Here is a 7,013-nt window from a genome sequence, read left to right as displayed (position 1 = left end):
GGAGACTCTGCTAGCTGCAGATCGTAGTATAGAATGCAGCTCAGCTAAATCCCCGCCATAACCGCGCCTCTCCGCCCACAAGGCCACTAAACATATATGTACTTGCACGAAAATGTGCAGCAAGTGTAGTATGAGTACGTAAATCAATGCGTACCCAGTAAGTATGGCGCCTAACCTCGAAGAAGTAGTGACGAGGGGTCGACTTTGACGCTTACTATGGGCTATAAATAAAATATTAATGATATAATTAAGCATGAATTACGTAGAACGGTTGTAAGCTGAATATCATGAAATAAATAAACAATTCTTTTGTTAATAAGAAATTTCCAAATTTGTTTTGGTCATTTAACATTTTTGGACCTCGGGCCAATAAAAGCAATATTTATTATTATTAATTCCAAAGATATATCATGCGCAAATCATGTCGAGGTCATACGGCCCGATTCAATATAAATATTTAAACTGTGCACTGGCTAGGGTCGAATGACACGAACTATAGATGCATCTATTTAACCTGCCAAGGCATTCGGCCCGCTCCACAAAAGAGAAAATACAATTTAAAACAACCAAATTCAAGATTTATTAAGGGCAACTATTCAAGAAAAATATAAATTCTCATTTATGGTCAAGAAGAATGAAGTTTAGCCTTTTAAAGTTCCTTCACCAAGTTTCGATATGATTTAAGCAATTTAAATTAACAAGTAGGATGCAAGTATCGTAGTTATAACATAATCTGGGTCCTAGACTACCCGGACATAAGCATATTAGTAGCTACGCACGGACTCTCGTCACCTCGTGCGTACGTAGCCCCTACAAATAGAAGCACATATTCAATTATTTCACCTATGGGGTTAATTCCCTCTTACAAGGTTAGAAAGGAGACTTACCTCGCTCTGAAGTTACATAGCCGGCTCCCAAGCCTTTCAAACAATTCAAATCGATGCCTAACGCCCCAAAACTAGTCAATAAATGAGCAATTCCATAAATATATACTCTAATACTCATTACAATCCTATTTACAATAATTTTCAACTCGGTTCGAAAAGTCGATAAAAATCACCCTCTGGCCCGCGTGCCCGGATTCCGAAAATATTCAAAGACAAACTTTACTCATAACCCCACGAACTAAAATATATAATTTATTTCCAATTCCATGCCCAAATTCGTGATCAAAATCCAAGAATACCAATTTCTAGGTTTTTCTTCAAAATCTCAAATTTCTACTAATTTTCATGTTTAAATCCATATATAAACCATGTATTTAACTCAAAATGAGAAGAAGTCACTTACCCCATAATAGAGGATGAAGATGTCACTCCAAACCTGCTCCAAAATCGGCTCCCATGGACAAAATGAAGTGAAATTGAACCCAACTCTCGTTTTAAAGAAAACACTGCCCAGCCACGATCTTCGCACCTGTGGTCCAATAGCCATTTCTGCGACTCCGCACCTACGGAAATTCCATCGCAGGTGCAGTTCAAGCTCAGCCCAAACTTGTACCGCATCCGCGGCCCGACAGCGCTTCCACGCCTCTGCTTCTGCGGCTCTTCGTGCGCAGGTGCGGTCCCGCTTCTGCGGTTCTTGACCGCTTCTGCGGTCCCAGCCTTCCCCAGCCAGAACCGCTTTTGCGACCCTCTTGGCCGCTTCTGCGGCTTACCAGCTGCCTTAGCATTTTCCTTAGACCAAAAATTAATTCGTTAAGCATCCGAAACTAACCCGAGGCCCCCCGGACCCCAACCAAATATTCTAACAAGTCCAAAACATCATGCGAACTTAGTCGAGCCTTTAGGTCACATCAAACAACGCTAAAAACACGAATCACCCACCAGTTCAAACTTAATGAACTTTAGAACTTCAAACTTCTATATTTGATGCCGAAACCTATCAAATCATGTCCGATTGACGTCAAATTTTGCACACGTCACATTTGACACAACGGACCTACTCCAACTTCCAGAATCAGAATTCGACCCCGATATCAGAAAGTCCACTCCCGGTCAAACTTCTCAAAAACCTTCAAATTTCTAACTTTCGCCAAATGACCCCAAAATGACCTACGGACCTCCAAATCCTTATCTGGATGTGCTCCCAATACTAGAGTCGCCTTACAGAGCTATTCCCAAACTCGGAATCCCAAACAGACATCAATAACATTGAAATGCACTTCAACCCAAATATAGGAAATTCTTCCAAAAATGCCAACTTTCATAATAGGCGCCGTAACGCTCCCGGATCATACAAAACCGGATCCGGACATGCGCCCAAGTCCAAAATCATCATTCAAACCTGTTGGAATCTTCCAATCCCGATTCTGAGGTCGTTTAATAAAAAATCAAACCTTAGTCAATTCTTCTAACTTAAAACTTCCAAAATTAGAATTTTCTAACCAAACTAACTCCGAATTTCCCGAAATTCAATTCCGACCATACGTACAAGTCATAATACTTGAAGTAAAGCTGCTTAGGGTCTCAAACCGCTGAATGAGGTGCTAGAGCTCAAAATGACCGGTCGGGTCGTTACAAGTCCCAAACGTGAAGAGGAAAAAACACCCAGCTCCAATATAAACTTCGCGATCGCACTCCTCCATATGTGATCGGGAAGAAGACCCACAACACCAGAAAATCAGACAAAACCAGCAATCAAAGACAAGGGAGAAATGGTTCAAAACCGCCCGAAACATACCCGAGCCCCTCGAAACCCCGTCCGAACATACCAACATGTCCCAAAGCATAACACGGACCGACTATTGGCCTCGAATCTCATAAAATAACTTCAAAACCATGAATCGCACCTCAATTCATGCTTAATGAACTAATTCCAATTTCCAATTCCAAACATACGCCGAACACGACAAAACAACTTGGAATGAACCCAAAGTTTGCACACAAGTTCCAAATAATATAAAAACCTATTCCAACTCCCAGAATCATAATCCGAACCAGTTAACATCGAAGTGAATTTCCGGTCAAACCTATGAACTTTCCAAACCTTCAAATTGCAAACCTTTGCTAAATAGATCCAAAACCTTCTAAAAAAATCCAAATACGAATCCGGGCATACGCCTAAGTAAAAAATTACTATACAAACCTATTGTAACCATCAAAACGTGAATCTAACACTGCTTTCACAAAAGTTAACCCTTGGTCAACTCTTTAACTTTAAGCCTCCAAAAATGAAATTCTCTTCCAAATCCATTCTGAATCTCTCAAACATCGAAACCAACCATAAAAGCAAGAAGTAATACATCATATGAAGTTACTCAAGACCTCAAACCACCGAACAGAAGACTAATGCTCAAACCACCGGTTGGATCGTTGCAAAAACAGACCGAAAAATGATGACTAAGACCACCATTGGCACACAGAACTATCAAATTTTCCCGGTCAAGATCGAAAAAGTCTGACTGAACGGGTTAAAAATAATTTGTCTTGTATGTATTTTCTTTTCAGGAATAGGACCAAAAGAAGTCAAATTTACCGAATCAAAAGTCCTGGGAAGGTTGAAACAAAAGACTAGTGTCTGAATCCCCATGCTCCAAACTCAAAAATTTGGGGGACTACACATGCCACACAAAAGTATGACAAATTTCAACTATGAAGATAAAAGAGAGATCAATCTCAAAGAAAAAGAAGTTTATATCAACTTCTAAAAAGAGGGAAAAAGAAGAAAACTTTTAAGCAAATCGTTGAAAGTTTTCGAAAAGTTTTCGAAATAAAATTAGAACAAGTTCTTTTCCGACTCTTATATTTTTCGTAAATGCTAATGTTATTAGTCACATTAATGACTTAATTTTTTACTCAAATAAATTGTCTTAATAAAAGTTAATGAAAACATCAGGCATTACATTTGAAATAAGTGTTTTATTTCAATGTTATCCCTGGTTCAATATCCGCACATACTAACAATATATATTGTCCTACGTTGCACCAAAACAATATGAGACGTCATCCTCATACGTGTCGAGAAAGTAAAGGGCTCTCTTTCATATCTATGCCAAGCATAAAAATTGCGGCTTTAAGTGATCGATCAAAAATGATGAAGTCTATAAGACTTAGCAAAAATGCTGAAACGCAGAAGCATAGATACGAAATATTCAAAAGACGGAAACAAAAATGCAAAATGTTCCAAATATTAGGCAAAAAGCTTAGATGTTAACAAGACAAACCCAAAAACTAAATATAATGTAAGTGAAATCCAAAAGCTAAGACAACATGAACATTCGACAAGGATCAACTTGAGAAGTTAGTGATGTAGTGTGCAATTTAGTACGCTCGGCTTCAACAGTCTCATCCTGTCGAGGATTCTTCTTCGGGGGAAGAAGAACTCATAGCCTGCTGGGTCATCTCTACTACTTCCTTTGCCTTCTCAGATTTTGCCTCCAGATCTAAGCTTCAACATGAACCTCCTTCAACGTTTCACGGGTTTGCAAGAACATCCAATTCAGATAAATATCGAATTGGAATTTGAAGGCCTTGTACTTTGCAACCACCTAGTTGCTCTTAGCACAGAGATCTATCTTCTCAGCTTCGAAAGCATTAAGAGATGCCGTCAATGGGTCAACCGACGCAATGAGAAACCTCAATTTATCGCTCGATGCACATAGATCTACCTTAGCCTGGGTATACTCGTGCACTAGTTGACTCGAGTATATATTTTTCTATGCAAGTAAATTTTTAAGGCTCTGAATCTCCTCGGTAGATTTGAATTTTGATTAATGAACATGGCCTCCAATTGCTTCATTTCTGCTATAGTATACTTCAGTTCTGCAGTAACCAGCTTAGCCTGTTACTCTAAAGCCTCCTTCTCCTCCTGAAGCCCCTTCGCCGAGACTTCCAATATCTATGGTCTACCGCTAGCTCCGCAATGGTCTCCTCGTAGTATGTAATTCCCTTCAACACCTCTGTGCCGTTCAAATTGCACTGCAAAATCAAAGTCATATTAATTATCGAAATATAAAATGTAAACAAAATAAAAAGGAAGAAAGAAAAGGAAAATACACCCGGAGAGTGGAGTGGAGCATGGCATTGACCAAACTGGCAGTAGAATGGACATTGAATTTTCCTTGTTCGCAAGGGACAATCAACCTCTTTAACGGAGGGAAAACTTTATTGGGACGGTGTTAGAGATTAACATCCTCAAGAATCTCAGTTACAACCCGATGCATCTTTGCCTCCGTAGAGGGACCGCTACCTTCACGAGTAAAAATGTTAGGCAGATGTTCTGAAGCAGAAGAATAAGGGGGACGCACAGAGTGTTGGATCTCGAAAGGATGATCCCAATCTATGGACCATCAAAACTTGCAACACATAGAGCCTCGACCGACTCCAAAGTGGGAGCAGGGGTTGGTTTCTCTACACGCACCCCACAGTTTTTTTCTTCACTATCCTCCACGAAGATAGGATCATCCTCGGGCTCATCTCAGAGACAAAGTTGAGTATTTAGGGGGCTAACTCGGGGGCTGCTCTGGTCATCCCCTAATATTTTGGCCTTCTCTTTGCCAGATTTTGCTTTCTTCTCCAGAGAGCTAATATGGTCATTGCCAGAGCAAAAGTTGAAGAATCTTTGCTTTTCCGTTTCAAAGTGGCGAGCTTCAAAATCTCTTCTTGAGATTCATTTACCTTGGGCCTGTCAATAAAAGCCTTAGATTGAGTTCTCTGTGGCCAAATCCCTACACCAATAAAGGTTACATGCAAAATTTATATACGTAAAAGTATAAAAGAAGCTATCAGCATTCTTAGGGACTTACCATGCTTCATAGCTTTCTATCCAAATATTTTCGAGATATGCTTTCAGGTTATTTGATCCATAGAAGTGGAAGGCAATGTCATTTCCCCCTAACTATCAAAATCCGAGACTTTCCCAATTATCTACATAGTCGCTACAATATAAGAAAAGCATTAATAATATTAAATAAAAAAGGGTTATTTCACAAGTAATAACAAAACTTAGGGAGAAGTTCCATTTTCACGGAAAGAATGATCAATAAGCTGAATCAGATCTTAGGTAGGTACGACCATGAACCTTTCATACTACCCGCGATCTTAGTCATCCTTGAGGTTGAAAAGAACTCGCTTTTGCAATTTTTAAGAGTGGACACTCTAGCATGAAAAAGTTTGGGAGAATAAAGATAAAGAAGGTGGAAAAGAGTAAAATCTACTTAAGCCAAGTTCGATAAAGAATGAAGGCACGCTATGACCCTCTAAACAGTTGCACCTATTTGGGCTAAACAAACATTTTAGTGTCTGTAAAAAGCTTATATCACGGGGTTAATTGCAAGATTGAATCGTAGAATGAACGGATACATGTAGACAGATGAAAAAACCCTCTCGATAACTAGTGATTCACTCATTTGCTCGAGCAGGTTCAATGGGGAACTCATCCTTCCGATGACATTCTTTCTGGATAAGGGAGAGATGCTCAAATTGGATGAGGGATGGGTAATTGTTCGCAGAAGTATTTCGGTTACCCTTTTGGCCTATTATTTTATTCCACTAGGCACGTTCTCCCACATAATTAAATTAGTTGGGTAGAATCTCTTAAACAATGTGATTAGCAGCGGACACTTGTTTATCACACTTCTTACTTTTTATTGGTGACTTTACGGTGGCGGAACCTTTTCCGACCATCTTAGAACTCAATTTCTAAAGTCTTCTACTTCCTTTTCTAAACTTAATGGAGTTTTAATATCTGGGAGATCATCAACGATAATAGTACGACAGATGATGTTTCAAAAGATGGTGAGGAAGAAGAATTAAGGGTTTTCTATTTATAGAAGGAAGGGACACCATCATAGAACCGTCATCATAGGTCTTTCATCTCGAAGTCATAGAGTCGTGTTTGCTTTGGAAACTGCCGATAATAGCAGAACCAATCAAGTCATGCCACGTGTTTCGGTCATTAAATAAAAATGGTGCATGTTGTTTCACTTTAGAACACGTCACAAAGATTTTAGAATAAATTATTAGGCACACTTCTTTGTTCCACCAAAACTTCTATCACTTTTCGATTATTCA

The 7,013-nt window shown here is 39.3% G+C and overlaps 1 long non-coding RNA gene across 1 annotated transcript; it reads right to left on the bottom strand.

The window, feature by feature from the left end:
- Positions 1 to 4,103: 4,103 nt before the first annotated feature.
- Positions 4,104 to 6,762, bottom strand: LOC107786566 (uncharacterized). Its single transcript, XR_001648174.2, has 2 exons — positions 5,747 to 6,762; positions 4,104 to 5,625 (listed from the first exon to the last, which is right to left on the bottom strand). It is a non-coding gene; the product is annotated as an uncharacterized LOC107786566 (long non-coding RNA).
- Between the last annotated feature and the right edge of the window lie 251 nt (positions 6,763 to 7,013).

Source organism: Nicotiana tabacum, chromosome 24 (genome assembly GCF_000715075.1).
Source record: "Nicotiana tabacum cultivar K326 chromosome 24, ASM71507v2, whole genome shotgun sequence".
Classification (NCBI taxonomy): Eukaryota; Viridiplantae; Streptophyta; class Magnoliopsida; order Solanales; family Solanaceae; genus Nicotiana; species Nicotiana tabacum.
The sequence above is the reverse complement of the archived record's forward strand: the minus strand, read 5'-3'. Positions and strand labels throughout refer to the sequence as shown.